Below are 17,275 nucleotides of genomic sequence, written 5' to 3' on the forward strand. Positions count from 1 at the left end.
CACCACCGACAACCTTCACTCCACCACTCTCTGCCGTTTCCACTAATTCCGTCCACTTGATGCGAATAATTCATCGCGGGATTGGACAGTCTCGCGGGCGAAAGCATCTGCAGCTCGCAAATTATGCTGCTGAAGTATTCGAAGAGCTTGAAGTAGTACTATTGAGATAATGAAGTGCAGAAAGCGAGGAGGAAGACGGATGAGCGCAGTAGAACAGTGTAGCTTCTTTCACTCGCGGTTACAACTGAAATTACTGCAATGAGCGATCGTAAAATATTTCTCAACACTTGCCAGACTGTTAGGATTAAGAGAACGATCGGCAAGAAGATCGTTTCATTCGTAAATCAAGAAAAAGAATCCCCCAATCCGCCACTAGCTCTGCTACTCCAGCGTTCTCAAGACTCCTTTTAATCTCCGCTGGAGCTTCGTTTGAACTTAAAAGACCGACAATTATCTGCTGCTATCGAAGGACTCGATAGTTACCTTTGCCTCTGTTACCTCGGCGTTCGACGCTGCCCCGGCAAGCTCTGGTAACGACACAGGAGACTGAAACAATCGAGACCATCCAACTTCGCTGCAACACAGGGCCATTTATGACCGAGCCACAGAGCCGTCGTAATACGAAAGTTCTGGCTCGGTTAATTTTCCCGTCTACGGCTTGTACGGTCTACCTATCGATCCTACTAACTTTACCCCCGCAACGTGACGTAACGACACCGACCACCGCGTGGCAAAGACGAGTGTCTTTTGGCTGGCAAGAGCGCGTTGCAGTTGCTGCCAGATTGGCTTCCGTTCCATTGAAATCTTGGCCTTGAGGAGTCGCACTGCGAACGTGTCAGCTGAGATATCGATCTTCCTCGATGGACACTGGGATGCTCTTTGCTTGCCAAGTACCCAGAACCATCCTCTCCTCCATCAATCAGAGAGACAGATTTTTGGTAGCAGTGGCGAACTCGGGGATGCACACCTGGTGCTTGGGGGTGTTGATTATCGATCCTTCAATAGCCAGTTGGAATGCGTTTTGAAAGATAGTTTCAATGGATAATAAATATATAATTTCACAGGAACAGTAGTTTAAAAATTGCATTTAGCTGATAGCTGAATATTGATCGTATAATTTGTTTGAATTGAAATTTCTTGAGCTATGCCACTATCTGGCGATATCTACTTCCTGGTGGTTGGTACGATTAGGTATTGTTTAACCAGATTCCTTCGTTTTGTGGTGGTATTTTTGGCAAAAGGTGGCATTTTTAATTGAGTAGGTTTCTCGGAATACCTTCGGTAGGTAATGGAGCTAGAGTTTGGTGCTTCGTGCGATCCATCAGTGATCGCTTGGGACTTGAACAGAAGGAGCTATCTGCCACCAAGTATTCACAACCCAGGTAGAAGTATCCAATACCCCCAATGAAAGGAATTATCCACTGCTACCTACCTATGGAGAACTAACTATCCTTCGCCTAAACAGAACCATCCACAGTCAGCTATCAACTGTGCAAGCAGGACTACCAATTGACCACCTACCTAGTAGTCACTTGGGCACGATCTTCCCATCCAATATCAACACGAGCCTCAATATCACTTTCAATCATACTTCAACCCCTGGCTCCCATCGATGCAATCGTGCCTTCCCATCCCCCGGCGACATCGTTAATCTACAACGATATCTGCGAGCCGAGATCGCTAAGCAACGCAAAGGAGTCGAAGCCTCGCAGGACCCGACGTTTAATGGCGAGGAAGAAACAGTAAAAGCAGCGTCGGAGGAGCAAGATCCCGTTCGAACGATAAGCTTTTTAACAGCACACGGCTCCCTTGAAACCCACACCCTGGGATCGATTTTGTATCTCGCAACGGTAACCAAGAGAAACTGTTCAGCACAATGGTCACGGATTTCACGTGCAGACGAGCCACGTACACTGTTTTCCACCGGCGCGGCGTACTTTGCGCGAAACTTTTCTTTGTTTCTCCCTGGTCGGCTGTATCTCTCTCTCTCTCTCTCTCTCTCTCTCTCTCCCTTGCTCTCCGCTTCTCTTTCTGAGCGCATTCATCGAACAACTAAAGCCAGAATCAACGATATACATCGGTAAAATTGTATCTCCCGACGATGCTGCACGCAGGGCGGCTCGTCGAGCCGTGGCAGGGGTGTTTTGTTGTTTCGCAATGGAATCCTGAACTTCGCATGAATTTCTGCTTCCCCCGTTCGCATCGCCAACTGTTCCTGGCATGGCTCGATGCTATGGCTCTGTTCGAAGCCAAAAACTTTGCTCGCGACACCGTGGACCCTGTTTCTCCTTGTTCCCGAAAGTTCAAATGGATGCCCGGAGATCAGGCGCTGATCTTATCCGGGGGACGTTCGGGGAGAGGGGTTGTGGTGTAGAGATTCAGGGGTGGTCTCGCCGAGATGATTAAGTGGGAGGCTGCTTTCTCGCGATCTGCCGGGCCAGATTGTCTCTTCCTTCGAAGAACCGTCCTTGGGACGTTTGGGACCTGCCCACTTTGGGGGTAGCAGGTTATTATTGATACCAGTTAATTACACGTTGATTGCGGAGCCTTTAAGTCCGAGAATATTGCAATCTCGATTACTGAGATCGTCAAGCTTCCCTCGTTACTCCTCGACAAGAAGCTCAATAATCGTTCCCCTTCGAGGGTGCAATTAATCGCCGTCGGTCCCCGCGATATCCCGTGGACACGGATTTAATTGGCGCCCCGTGGGCCACGAGTCCAGGACGATCCTCGTCCTGCTTCCTCCCTTTGCTCGATTACAGCTCGATGATATTTACGGTACGATTAATCCGGCGCTCCGTGCGGGGACAATGTTTCGGGGAACGTCGAATGCCGCCTTCGATGATCGAACAATGCGTCGTCGGGCCAGAAAATGGTGGTATTGTGCGGGGGAGGGGTGATTGATCGGGACTATTCTTTCGTTGTGATCAAGATAGAGGGAAAACGCGGGCGCGTGTCCATCGGTCGACAAGAAATTCTGTTGTTCCGATCGATCTGACGCGAACAACGGGCTAGTCGGTGAAAATGACGCGAAAATTTTGGACGTCGATGGCATCCTCTCGACCGTGACACCGAGTCTCTGCGTGCAGATGGGAAGAAGCGTTTGTGGCGTCTACTTAGAGATAATCGTTGAAAGGCGGAGCGCTATGGGTAATATATATATATAGTCCAGGCTAGACACAATTTTATTTTGCAACCTCGGTTTCTGGGTGGACCTCGTCATAGGGGTGGTTCCTCGTGTATCCAATCGCAAGTTTAGATTCTATCCATCAGCTCCTGTATTTGCACCTTGCGTCGTGCTGAGGCATTCGCTTGGAATTCACCGTACTTCATTCAAACACTCAGTGGCTTCGGGGAACCACTGGCTTTTATTATCTTAATAACTCCGTTTATTCTGCTACACACTTTACTCGAACAAAAACACTGTTTCTTGATTAGATTACCCACCAAAACAATATCAACACACTTCCTAAAACTATTCAACTGTCAGCTAGCAGTATCCTCGAATCCTCATCGCGTGCATCATCCCCTATTCAATAAGCGAAATAAACTAAAAACTAGCAATCAGCACCACCACGCTAAAACCGAATATTTCCGACAAACATCCCCCTCCGAAAGTCATCAAGTCTGTCCATACACATCTTCCCCGAGAACGAGCCGACCCAAAAGAAGATTCCAACCCCCTCGATCCCACGAAGGGCACACACACGAGTCCACCCTCGTTTCATAATCCCGCTGGAGCGTTGAATACGGCTGACAGCGGCCTGGTAAAATAAGAGGGGTATAGCGCGTGCAGGATGGGAGGGAGGGGGCTGAAAGAGAGGGCTCGGCCGACTGCGTTGTGGCCGACGAGGATGGAGAGCAGGTAGAGGGGGCAGCCGTGTGCTGCACGGTGTAGCAAGGACAGGGATACCGCGAGCAGAGAGCGGTCTTCAGTCGCGCGACGGCTCTCACCCCGGCCAGTCGATCGAACTCTTCCTCGTTGGCAGAAACCAACTCCCGCGACCATGTACGCGTCGAGCAACCCCCTCGATCCAGCGAGCTCGTGATCCGCTCGCGTGTGATCCTGTGCACGAGACAGTGAACTCGGTTAGTGGTTAAGTAGCACTCCGCCCTCTCTGTCCCTCCACCGACCCTCTGTTCTTCCATCGCCGAGGAACAGAGGAATCGAGGGGTGGCTCGCAACCACCTGTGCTCGCGAGGCCAAGCGTTGCGTGGGCAGATAACAGGCCTCGAGCCTCTGATCCGATCGACCACGAGCTTTTCTCGGGGATTCGTCGTGTAGTAGGGGGTTGAAGTCAATCGACGCTCATCCAATCTGACCTCACGGCGGGCAAATTCAATTCCAAGGTTCCGTTTCGTTGGTCGAGGTGGGCTCGCGGCGCGTCTCTCTTTCGGAAGGTAGGTGTTTGGTTTTGGTGTCTGTCGAACGGGGTTAGGGGACCGCGCGATGGAGGGTGGACTCTGAGCCTGCCCTTGAAAGTGTCTTCGCGCGGATTGATTGCAGGTTAAGCGCGGATTAATCGAGGAACGCGCGAGGCTGCGATCTGGACGTTGTTCTTTGCGCGAACCAGCAGGTCAAGGCCAGCGGACGCTTTAAGGGCGCGAAGGAAATGTACCGGGGAGGGACTCGCATTGTTCCGTGCAATTTTTTAAAAGGGACCTCCTTCTCCTCGCTGCGAAGGGCACTCGGGTATAATATCACCGACGTCGCGTGACTCTCCGAGGATCAAAGCCTTCCCTCCACCCTGTCTTCCTTCTGCTTTGAATTCTGCCGACCCTCGCGAACCCGCTGGTAGTTTTCACTTGGCTACTTTACCCGAGTACCGAACCTTTATCTCATCCAGATTTTACTAAATTTCGTTCAACGCACCGTTGTTCCCGCACACCCCATAAATCTTGCTTTATTACCACCCTCCGCATTCTATTTTACTCAATTTGCAAAACTCAAGGTTTAATATCCACAGCTTAATGCCTCCAGAGCTTCGCAACTTTTGTAACGGAATTAAACTCCAATATCCTCACAGAGCAACGAACATTCCTTTAACATTTTCCTTTTGCTTCTGCTCCTCGCCCAGGTAAACTTCGATCCCAGCGGATTTTCCCGGATTTTTCTGTTCCTGGCTAATCCCCGAGAAGGTCGTGGAACGTCGATCATCGCGACGGTAGTAAACACGATCGAGGAGACGATGGCCTCGCGGGGAAGGACCACGATCGCTTGCCAAGTCGGGCAAATTGAATCCAATTGAATAGGGGACCGTGCAGTTGCCATTTTAGTAGCGAAACGGGCGCCTCCGTTTCCAAAAGGTTCGGCCGCCGACGCTGCTTTTCGAAATAAGCTCGCGACGAGACGTCGACCCCATTTCCTGCGACCAGTGTCGAGTGTTCGCAACACGTTGCTGAAGAGGATCCTTCCACAGGTCATCGTTTCCAAGGGCGACAACAAGGTCAGTGCATCTTAAGTACCGTTCAAGCCGGCAAATAAGTCGAGGGCGTACAGTACGTCTGGCTTAATTATGTCACAGGAAAATCGTCCCTTTAATTGCCGAAAATAGCGAAATGTAAATAGTAGGAAATAATTGTTCGGGGTTTGAATGGAAAGAAAGTATTAAAGGGGATTGGAATTCTTTGCGGATGATAGCGGATATTAATAAATAAATAAATATTCTAATATTAATTAAATGATTTCGGCTCGTGTGATTCCATTTGGGATCATTAATTTACTTAACGTTTATAGCTCATACTATTGCATACTTTCTTCACTTTCCAAAGGAAGTGAAGAGTAGAAAGAAATTATGTTGAGAAATTTTTAAGAATTTATCTAGTTTTTAGAGTTAAAGCAGACGTACTGTATGTAATACAGAGAATGAATTCTGCTTATTTTTAACACGTCGTCTCCCCAAGTTCGTCCTGCAGTTTCGACAATGCTATTATCCGTAACAGTGTACTGCCCTTGTTTACATTGGTAGAATATATTGAATGGAGAGTAGAGGTCCTGTTAGACTCGGGCTACATCATTGGGGACTTGATGTTCAACAGTGCTGTTGTGACATACGTATGGTCTGGTCGTTTACTGTGGGAGTCAACGTGTTAATAAATAATATTCTGCGCTGTTCTATAATTAATTACTATGCATTGACTATCCGACTTTTCGGGGCGCCCAGAATATCTCACACTTTAGCAAGCGATAAAGTCATTCCAGCAGACGATACCCTAATTACTTCGAGCAGCGCCGCTCCACGCGAAACGTTTCCTCTCCAAAATACTATTGATGTTTTAACGTAAACTTTACCCCGTCGCCCCTATTAGAGGGAATTAACTTCGAGGCAACTTAAAGCGTTGACGTTCCCGGCGAGTAAAATTCCCTCTGTAACGGAGCTAATTACGTTACCAGACTCGAATGCTGGAGTTCGCGGTGGGCAAACGAACCGTGGAATATTAGGACCACTCGACCAATCATGGTTCCGCCGAAAATTTAATCACCTCGCATACTGGATATCGAAGCTAGATCATAGTTCCGCCGATGATCACATTAGCCCCAGAGTTAACTTCCACTCTGTCAATCTTACCGTTTCTTGACCAATGCCAGTCTTGAGGTCGAAAGTATCAATCTAACCGAGAAGTGGGTCATCGGTGGTTCACAGAGTGAAACACTTCATTAAGTTAAAGTGTCTGGTGAAATAATCTCTACCCTGTCTCATCTACGATAAAAATATCAACCGTAGGCGAAACTGTGTCACAGCTGACCCAAGTAGGGTCGCGTTAAAGATCCCACTCAAATCCTCACGCGTTTAACTAATTAATCCCTACCCTTATCTCCCTTCAAGTTTCCTTTCGAAAGAAAGATGCACCGCCAGCTAAAACTCCCGAAGAACATAGAATTCCAAAAGGGTTGGAGTGAAGGGAGGAGGCTGATAGGCTCGCTGGATATTAAAGCACGTGTACCTTTTACGTCTTCGTGTTGTGTAGCAGTTGCCCGATGTAATACGAAGACTTAAAAGTGCCCGGTGGCTTTAATATTGGCTTTGTTTCCGATTTCTGCCTCGCCTACGATCTTCCGCGAAATGGGAAACGTGTATTCCGATGGGGAAGGGGCCGGGGCGGAAAAAAAAAAGAGAAGATGCCTGGCCATTATATTGGGAGGAAAATATTGATCGCCGGACGGACCGCGATATTCCGTTTCGAAGTATAGAAATTGATACAATCATTAGTTTCTCCCCTCTTTGCGAGGCCTTTCAATTATTTCCTACACGGTTATAAAAGTGGTGGCTGAAATCACGTGGATCGCGGGGCTCGGGCAATTTCGCGACGATATTAAATTCGCAGCTGTATTTTTAATTAAGCCGCGTGACAAACGATTCCCGTCCCCTTTTTTTCAATCTCGCCCCCTCCTCGATGACGCGTTCGCTGGTTACGAAACGATACGGCGAATCTCCGTTTTCATTCTACTCTTTTTTTTTTTATGTAGGTACGTGCGCGCACGTATATTTAGAAGCATGACGGACAGACGATAAATTGGATATATCGGCTCGTTGTTCCGCGGCGGTTTGTTATAATAAAATCGCCCCGGTAAATTGACCGACCCGTGGAAAATCTGTTTCGCGATCAGCCTCGGTGTCGCGTCACAGCCGAATGGTTTCGAGCCGTGCGACGGAAAAACGAAGAAATCGCGGCCGGAGAGACGGGGGTGTTCATTGTTCGACGCGGTAGAAGTACCTTCGCGAAACAGGGGGAAAGCGCGGTGGAAACAATAACGTGTCGTGGAAAGTCGCCACGAACGTGACACATTCGAACGTCTCACGCAGCATCTGAATTTGCTGAATGGCTCGCTGAGAGATTAGAAGATATTTAGAAAAACTTCGCTCCGCGATCTGTCATTAAGCCTTCCACTCAGAACTCCCAGTTAATTAATCAAAATCAAGCCCACCTGCGGCACAAACTTCCCCGACTTCAGTTATCATCGCCCACCCCCCCCCTAAACTCTCCGCTCTCTGCTTCGTCTCAAACTCATTATTCTCTGTGAAATATCTCCCTAACGAGATCCAAACTAATAAAAGAAAAACGAGGGAATACTTGTTGGAGCAGCGTCATCGGGGATAAGCTTTTTCGGATAACGTTTCTAGTTGCGTCACGTCGATAAAACAATTCCTCTCCGCGCCGATGTGCGTTTGCATGAACTTTCCGCGTGTGTGGGTGTGTCGTGGTGGAAACTGGGTTGCGTGGATTCCGCGTGGTGTTGCGTGGGTGGAGGAGTGGTACTCGGTGACGGGGCCTCTCCTCGGTCTCCGCTTTATTTTTCCCACCCCGTTGCACCCTTTCACCGTCCCCGTGCCCCCTTTCTCTGCTGGTGGCGTTTTGTGGGCTCAAAAGTTGGCACAGTCTAGTGCACCTTGACACACCACTCCTCTGGTATTGTGGTTGCACGGTGTACGGAGCTCGGAGGAAATTAGATCGCCTAATTGTTGCGTTATGTGGACACAGGGCGGGCTAATAACGAGGGCGCGGGGGCGCAGCTGAGGCTGCTGCATTAAATTTCCACTGAACAGATGGTGGTCCCTTGTCTTGTTGGGTTTCTTTGGCTATTAGGGGATGCATTCGCATTTTTTCCGCGTGGGCTATTTATTTTTCGGTTAGGTGGGAGGCGAGATTCATGGAGGAAACTGGGGATATCGCTTGGGTTACAGAGAAGTCGGCAAAAAATTCAGCTAGTGCCAAACTAAATTGTTTAAAATTGAACTTTAACGTTTCTCGAAGCAAAGGGTTCATTTCTCTGTTATCTAAAGAATCGGGAACTTATACCAGCTCTGACAGGAAAGGTTTCTTTAAATTCGGTATAAAATAGAGATACTTTTTGGGTGGTTTAATAATCTGGTTACTGCAGGAAATGAAGTTCCTTGGAATATTCCTTCCTCCTTCGTCCACTGTTCAAAATGCTGTGTCAGGTTTCTTTTTATTAGCATGGGAATCGAGGAGACCCAGACCTGTAAGATCCCAAAAGGAATTTTTGCAATTACTTAAGCACCGTTACGAAGTTTTTCTAACTACTAATTTAATTAATCCTTAAGAGATCTGTTCTACTCGAAGGGTCGGCGGAGAAGTTTCTTTCGTTGCGTCTGGTGTTTCTAAGAATTAAATTTTTTTTGCTCCCGTCAGGTGTAAGAGGATGTGATGAATTGGTAGTAAAGCCAATAGAATGCTCGCCATTAAAACCGATCTGGAAATTAATTAAAGCATGGGGTAATCTGGAAATTACACAGTTTACACAGCGTTCCACGGCGATCGGTTTAATTCGATGCTCTTCGATTCCCAACGATACCGTTATTTGTTCTTTCCCCTTGGACAAGTTTATTTCACGAATCACCCGCGATTATTCGTTTTATCGTTGCGATTTACGTGTAACGACTGTTTTCCGCTGGGTTGAATTTAATTACTTCATTCCTATCATAATTCAACTGCATTATTCACAGTGGCTGTCATTAATGTGGTGTAATTAAAATTTAATGCCGGATCGTCATCGATATGGCTGTATTCAATCACAAAATCATATCACACATACATTCATCCATACACAAAATTTCTCAAGGTGTTACGCCACCTTGACACGCTCAAAACAGTACGATTAAATTAGACGATTTTTTTTTATGATACTATGAGATTGAAAATTATTTATTTTCTTATGTTGAGTGCATGTATTAATGAATATCATTATCCTTATACTAATATATAAAAGTGAAACGTTGCTTGTTGGTTTGTCCTTCCTTCACGCCTAAACGGATTTCAATGAAATTTTGAATATACATTACATACGTGCTAGATTAGATTGTAGGCCCCATATTTTTTTTTGTTTAGGCTTTTTTATTTTTCAAACATCATAAATAACTCCCATGTGAAACCGGGTAACGGTTCAGCTAGTATTGTATAAATATTGTGCAGAAATATTAAAAAAATGGCTGAGTTATGTATTCTCCCGCGAAACTCCTTGAAATCACTTTTTTCAAATTCGCTGGCAGCATAACTCGAACAATTTCTATTCGATTCACTTGAAATGTTAATAATATCTATTATAATAGATTATCTACAGACGCATAAACGGATTTTACGATTGATTAAAAACTTCTTTTGCTACGGGCAATTTTACACCCAATGTAGGATTAAAATTTTGGCACAAATTTTTCGGCTAAAACTGAGCTTCTCTCCAAATGTCCACCATTTCCACAAAAATAAATATTTCCACAAATCGCTACGTACTTCTACAGTAAACGTCGTGTAAATAATGAAAATTTTCGGTTTATTATCAAAATATTCTATTACGCAAAGCCGACACTTTGACCCAAATTCTATCCACGTAAATAGCACAGTCAATTACCGCTCTGCAATACCATAAACCTTTCACTCCACAACTAACAAAACGGAGATTGCTACTCATTGCTATTCAGCTATGCTAATTCCTCACCTTCGACCGATTTCCCAGAATCTCCCAGCAGCCCTTCGCGCTCGATTACACGAAAAGGCAGCGGCACAACAGGAGAGGTGCTCGATCGAAATTTATCTCTTCTTCGTTCGTCCTTGCCCATTCTTTCCGCGATACTCGTCGAAATCCTCCCCCGCCAACTCGTGCGTGACTCGAGCCAACCGATTTCCCCGTGTGGACACAGGGCGCACGTGCTCCTCGACAAACACCAGATAAAACGTCAAATTTCCTGATGCAGGAGGTGGATACGGGCGATATTTCTGGACGGCACATTTTTCAGCCAGGGACGGTCACGTCTGCTCGCCGCGGAGCCACTGTGCGTTTATTTCCGCGAACCCGAATGCTCATCGCGTCCTATTTCTCTCCTTTTGCTGCCTCCGCTCTCCCACTTATTTTAAGATATGAATGGGAAAATATATTTAGCCGGGTTTTTTTCCCCGCAGGGAAAACACCGGGCTTTCTCTGCGGTCGCCACCGTTCCATGGGGACGGTCGGCAGTTGTGCCTCGCGAGGGTTTTATTTCCCAGATCTCCTCTAGCTTTGACATAAATTACTGACACGTGATACGGAGTATTAAATATGCAAAGCTCAGCGCATGTGCCTTTTCTGACTGTCGATTTCAAAATTTAAACGACAACAACAGGGGAAAATTATAAAATATAAAACGTAGGAAAATTTCTCATGCTAAAGTTGAGTTCTAATATCTCTTTCTCCTTTTACCAGGTTCGACGTCTTTAAAATCAGATGACTTTGTAAAAGATGCAAATTGATTTTCTATATCCACATAATTTATAATAGCTAAGAATAACAACGATAATAATTACAGAATACGCGCACTTGCTATAGAAATAGAAATTAAGAAGTAAAATAAGATAATTTAAACACATTTAAAACACCGTTGACAAAAATATTGCAATCAGCTTCCCCATTGCACGATACTGGAAATATTTTTTCACCTCTCGAATATTTAGCGTGCATTCACTTCCACCTCGTTTTGCATTAGTGTCCGGAAACTAGGCATGCAGTGCACGATAGCTTGGGTGAAATAAGTTCTGTACCAACTGCTTTATCAGTCACGTAGTTACGACGATGCAATAAATATTTCCAGTACCGTGATTCTTTGTATCTAGTCGACTACGTTGATAGTTCCACGCTCCATTTTTAATATTTTCCAGCGCGGATTCTCCAGTTTAATAGGAAGTAACTGGAGGCTGGATGGTAGTAGATAAGAGGAAGAACGGTTGAGCGGATGTTCGAGCTCCGTTCCCTTCGATCCTCGATTATTTCACGCCTTCGAGGCGACACGGCTCTGGCTCTCTTTATTTCGCCCCGATTAGAGTGTAAACGATCCGCTCCGTTTTCGCAGGAACTTCCTTCGTGATTGCCCTTCGTCCGACACGCGACTCAATCGTTTGCATTACGGGTAAAAGAGGTGTTCATCGAAGGGGTCGGCTTTTTGCTCTTTGAAATTGCAATCCGATCAGACGCTCTACGAAATGTGCGTTCGCTCTAGTACGTACTATCCACAGTGACATGAATGTGATACAGGAACTGGAATCAAAAAGAGGGATTTTATTAACGTTCATTCACTAAAGTGGATTCAATTCTTGGCAATGAAAAGGTCTCCAGTATTCATCTTAACACTTTTATAACATACAGTGCTGGACCGAAGTATCGGGACACCCTTTAAACCAGAAAATTTAATGGAAATCGTTTGATGCAGAAACAAACGAGACAGACATCTAAAATGTATTCCGACCAATTGCATTTTTTTATCTTCAAAACGACGAAACTCGCTGCCTAGCAAACTATCCTTCTAGCTTCTCAAAAAAAAAACTCAAGTCGCTTGGATCCATTTTAAAAAAGTGATTCTATTTTTAAGAGTGCTCCAATACTTTTGCCCGCCACTGTAATTGCACTATGGGAATTTCCAATCTATTCTGTAATTCTTGGAAACCTTCGAACCAACCTCTTGTAAATACAACAGTAATAGTTTAATCTTTCATCGGTAATATCTACGGAATAAAATTAAATTCTTGGGGCCCACGTGAGCTATTGAATAAAAATGACGGAGCCACGCAGTCATGGCAGCGATAAATACCGTGTTAATCACCGAACCGCTTGCGATTAAGTATCCAAATAATTTCCCCAAGTGCTCAGCGAAGAACCGAAGAAACTTAATCCACTGAGACACTGTGGAAGCTCCGGAACACCATTGGTTTGTTTCTGCGAGCAGTCGGGCTGTTTTTTCGCGTTCCAGGCTCGCCCATCGATCTGATTCCCGACAAAACGCGGCACAGTTGGAGATTCCATCGGGGACAGATATTTCACCGAACTTTCCCACAGAGCGGGGTCGTCGTATCGAATTAAAGTTCGCGGCCGCGCGAATTTCCGCTGAAGAGTGGGGCGGCGGCGGAAAGCAGGGGAAGCTTCGGGCGCTCGTTAATGTATCGGAAAGAATTTAATCGCGGATCGGGGGCAGGGTGGTAAATTATATCAAAGCCCTTCGACTGCGACCACCCGTGAAAAGCACATTCCGCGAGTCGTTGAGCTAGGGGAGAAAAAAAAAAAAGAAGGGAGGAGCAACGATGCATCGACGATATCGCTGACCCCTTTCGCGGCCGCGCATCGCCGGGGTAAATTGTTTCCCCTGTGAGAAGCAATTTCAGCGCTCGAATCAGCGTGATTCGGTGAAACCTGCCAACTGTTTAAACTGCCGCAAGTCACCGCGAACCCTCGTTTTTGTTGCGACGCTTTAAACTCGCCCATTCAAGCGAAACGCCCGCTTCTCCATGGTTCATTGCAATCTCTCGCGATAGGGGCGCAGGAAGAGTGACTATAAAATTTCGCTGGAAATTGGTTTAAAATCGAGTTCTGATCAGACTTGGGCAAGATTTATTTGAGATTATTTCAGGAGACACTTCGGCAGACAAGTTAAATAATTCAGAGGGGGAATCGTTTAAAATCACTTTCAGTCAGATAATTTTAATTTCTAATATATTTTATTCAAATAATGACCGCGATTCGATATGCAAGAGCTTCGTACAATCGCGTATCGACAAGTCTTAGTGATTTCTTAAGGGGTTACATGCACCCAGGACCGTGAAAAGATTATGAATTTTTTACCTATAGTAATTTTACCTATAAGTAAAATTTTCATTTAAAAAAAAACGTGTTTGAATTTTAACTCAATCCCGTAATGCATTTTCTCAGACAAATTTCATTAGTTTTTTTTCATAAAGGCTAGATATTGATGTGAGAAATTATCGTGCCAAGTTTCATTCGAATCGGTTCAGTAGTTTTCGAAATATCATTGGTACCGATTTGAAAAACGTGGTTTCAAAAAACATCGTTCAAACTTTAAGATACAGGTTAAAATGAGATAATCTTTTTTCTAAATTTACAAAAAATCGTCGATTTCGAGGCCATAGAATTGAGGCCTTTCTTTGATGTTGTAGCTTTTGCGAATTTTTTATTGGAAAAATCAATTGTTTCGTCCGTTCTAAGTGTATGTAACACGTTAAGACACAAGCAGCATCCGTAGTTAACGCAAACTCCACTGGTATATACCATCCTCCTGCCATACTCATTAAAGCATACACGTCCCTTAAATTTCTCCAGTGGCACGCATTAACAGAGCCCCACCTTCACAGCCACCCGTCCACACCTGCAGCGCACCAGCAGCTGGACAAACTTCAACGTGCAAGTGGATTTGCAGCGTCTTCCATCTCGTAATTACAATCCTTCTTCCCCTGCCCCTTTGCCCAACGAAAGTTGCCGGGGATTTCATGAATTGCAAATTCCCTCATCGCTCGACTTCGCCTTCTTTTATTCATCCAGCGCGGCTAATTTCTCGAGACAGTTAATCGCCGCGGCTGCCGGGCAAATCGATTCCGATGCACGCGAACCGAGTGCCCCAGCAAGCCGTGCCGGATTCAGTCCGCGAGCCTCGCCGCCCGCGTGGTAACGAGGCTCGTTTCTCTAATTCGGCGGCGCGGGCTCGCATATTTGTAATGAAACGAGCGGACAAAGGGAAGGCGTTAATCGGATTTATGCAATTTCGCGGGCCAGCCGAGGCTCGCGGTAGTTCTTCGCTCCGCTTCGAGGAAGAATACCCCGGAACAATCGATTCACCGCGGCCGGAGAAGGGGGCGTAATTTGCTAAATTAATTCCGTTTAATTTCGTTTCGTTTCCCCCGCCTCGCCCCCGTTTCTCCGCCGATTCAACGGATTAATCTCGCAGTTAGCCGCGGGAGGGAGGTTGAAAAGCAGCAGCAGGCTGGGGCACTTTTCGCGCCGCGACGCTGCCAGCCGCTGTAATTTGCGAGTCGGAATTACCTTTGATCGGCCCGCCATTCAAGTTATGCTTATTAGAATTCCCCGCGGTCATTGGGGATTAGAACTATTCGCTCGGCCACGAAGACTCTCGTTATTGCGGGAATAATTGTTTGAGACGCCTACGGAGCAAACGGGATCCTCGGGGTTCTTTTAAGAGTATTGATCAGCGGCGATTTCCGGGACTTGAAGATTGAACAGTTCGTGGGAAACTTTGTGCAGTCGCGATCTGTGGTGGGGAATCGATGTGTAGTAGGCTGGGAACGGGATTCCTGAGAGGCATTCCTGGTTCAACCTAATTCACAGCTAGCCTTTCACGCGACGGGGAAAGTGGGATTGGAAGACCAATGGGAACGTGGTATTGAAATCGAGATGCGGAGGGATGAAAGCCTAGTTGCAACTGGGCGTACAGAGTGGTTGGGAATTGTAGGTGGATAGTCTGCAGCTTGATAGACGTTGTTCGGAGAAGCTTAATCGCTTCAGAGATGCTAAATCTTACTTTGTTCGGACGGGTAAGGTTTGCTCGTTCGTTCGGCAGAAAGTAAGGAAAACACGAATTATTAACATTACCTAACGACTTTATTGCACTAAGTTTAAATCGCAATATATAAAGCAGATAGGTTCTATATGTTTGTGTATTTGTCTGTCGCCTAAAAACTATTGAATGATAAACTCTGGGATCACGAAATGTGCCTCAACTCATTATGCCCGACTAATCTAGATGAATGTGACTATTTTCACAAAACAAAAACTAAAAAAATTTTTTTTTTATAAAATCAGAATCTAAATTTCGGGCGAAGCCGAGTGGTAGAGCTAGTTTAATATAATATTAACTCTTGGTTGTCACAGCTATTTTTTTCGAACGTAGTTGTCACACTGGGTCGATTTCACCCAACCCAGTTTTCAATTAGCTGCTGTTTAATAACTACTTGCTAAATTAAGTTCGTAAAAACTTTGAGCTAAAATTGGAACATTGTAGAATATAATTTCATCGTTGAAAATTATCATTTAAAGTATCATCATGTTTAAACAGTGGTACCTATCATTTTCAAATGCTGCGTCAAAGATATTTTACCTCAAAGTAAAATCGTGTGCCATTTTGGTTCAGTGCGACAAGCGAGGGTTAAGCTGTACCTGAATTTGAAAACTGATACTAAATCTAGAGTACTAAAAGTCCTGCATATCCAACATATCTGCATCGCCTGAAAGTTAGCTTGGAAATTGAAAAAAAACCTGTGCATCTGCGAGCACTTTCAGCGACACAGTCGTCAAGCCCGTTTCGTTCCTCGCGACTGCCATCAACCTGTTAGCAGCCATAATTTGCAAGCACCCAGTGCACGACGTATCAATCATCCCTCCGAAATAGTCGAAACATTTTCTGGATAGTGGTTTGGAGTGAAAAGTGCTCCACTGACCCGATTCGATCCAGATTTTTTTTGTCCATCGACGAGAAACTCTCGAGGAGTGGCGTCCTCCGAAACAATGGAGGATCCCTCTCGGGCTCTGAGCGGTCTTTGTCCTTCGACGTGGATCGGCGGACGAGCCGGAGCGATCCTCTATCGATTAGCCGCGCAATCTGGGGGACGATTTGCATAATCGAGTGCGGACCAAATGAATATCGAAGGCCGAGGCACTGGGAGCCGCTGCGTCGAGGATTTCAGAGGCACGAGGTATCGAGGGGTGGCTCCTTTCAAACCGCCACCCCACCCCCTTCGAAACGCATGAACACCGGAGACGCTGGTTGAATGCGGGGCGCCGTGCAGATCGAAATGCTTCGATTCCTCGCGGGGCGAAGGTCAGAAGGGGGTGCGCCGCGGAGTTCAGCGACGCCGACGAAGCTGTCCGCGTTAGATAAAGTGGTTTAAGTCAGCCGGGGAAAGGCTCGGGGCGCTTTTGGGCCACCGAGCTTCTCACGGTCATTAAAACTTGCTAACAGGGGGGCGGAGATCGAGGAACTTGAATCGCCCCGCGCACACACGCGGTCGACAGCTGGGAATCGAGGAGGGAAACGCTTAGAAGCGACGGAGGGGGGTGAGTTCTCGCAGGTGAAATCGGCTTTTTTCGAAGAGTCGGCGCTCGTTAAGTACGGATTTCATCGCTTGGAGACGTGGAAAATCTTGCGGGCTTAGGTATCTCGCCACTACCCTTACTCTCCTCTTATTAATTCGAATTTAACGTGGATGGCCTCGTCTCTCAGCTGTTCACTTTTTATCGACGCGCTTTTTTAACGATGTCATCTGTTCTCCAAGGTTACTCTCGGTTTACTTTTTATAATACATATTAAAAAGTGTCCTCCTAGTTTCAGTGTGTGTATAAGTACATAGTCGTGCCATAAATTCCGTCCCTAATAAAAATGATTTTATGTGGTTGATAAATTAAAGCAGGGGATAAAATTTTATATGTTTTATTTGCGAGGTATATTATGATGTGAAAGTACTTGTAACTGCTCGGGACGACCAGCTTTTCCTC

At 45.9% G+C, this 17,275-nt stretch overlaps 1 protein-coding gene across 5 annotated transcripts in view; it reads left to right on the plus strand.

The window, feature by feature from the left end:
- The first annotated feature begins 3,952 nt into the window (after positions 1 to 3,952).
- Positions 3,953 to 17,275, plus strand: part of LOC143372034 (monocarboxylate transporter 10) — a 117,966-nt gene continuing 104,643 nt past the window's right edge. The window contains exons 1-2 of one of the 5 annotated variants that reach the window (XM_076817831.1): positions 3,953 to 4,693; positions 5,079 to 5,447. The gene's annotated coding sequence lies outside the window, so the exon portion shown is untranslated. The remainder of the gene's footprint in view (positions 4,694 to 5,078; positions 5,448 to 17,275) is intronic. The other 4 variants (XM_076817836.1, XM_076817832.1, XM_076817835.1 and 1 more) reach the window with 4 other exon arrangements.

This window comes from Andrena cerasifolii, chromosome 8, assembly GCF_050908995.1.
Source record: "Andrena cerasifolii isolate SP2316 chromosome 8, iyAndCera1_principal, whole genome shotgun sequence".
Classification (NCBI taxonomy): Eukaryota; Metazoa; Arthropoda; class Insecta; order Hymenoptera; family Andrenidae; genus Andrena; species Andrena cerasifolii.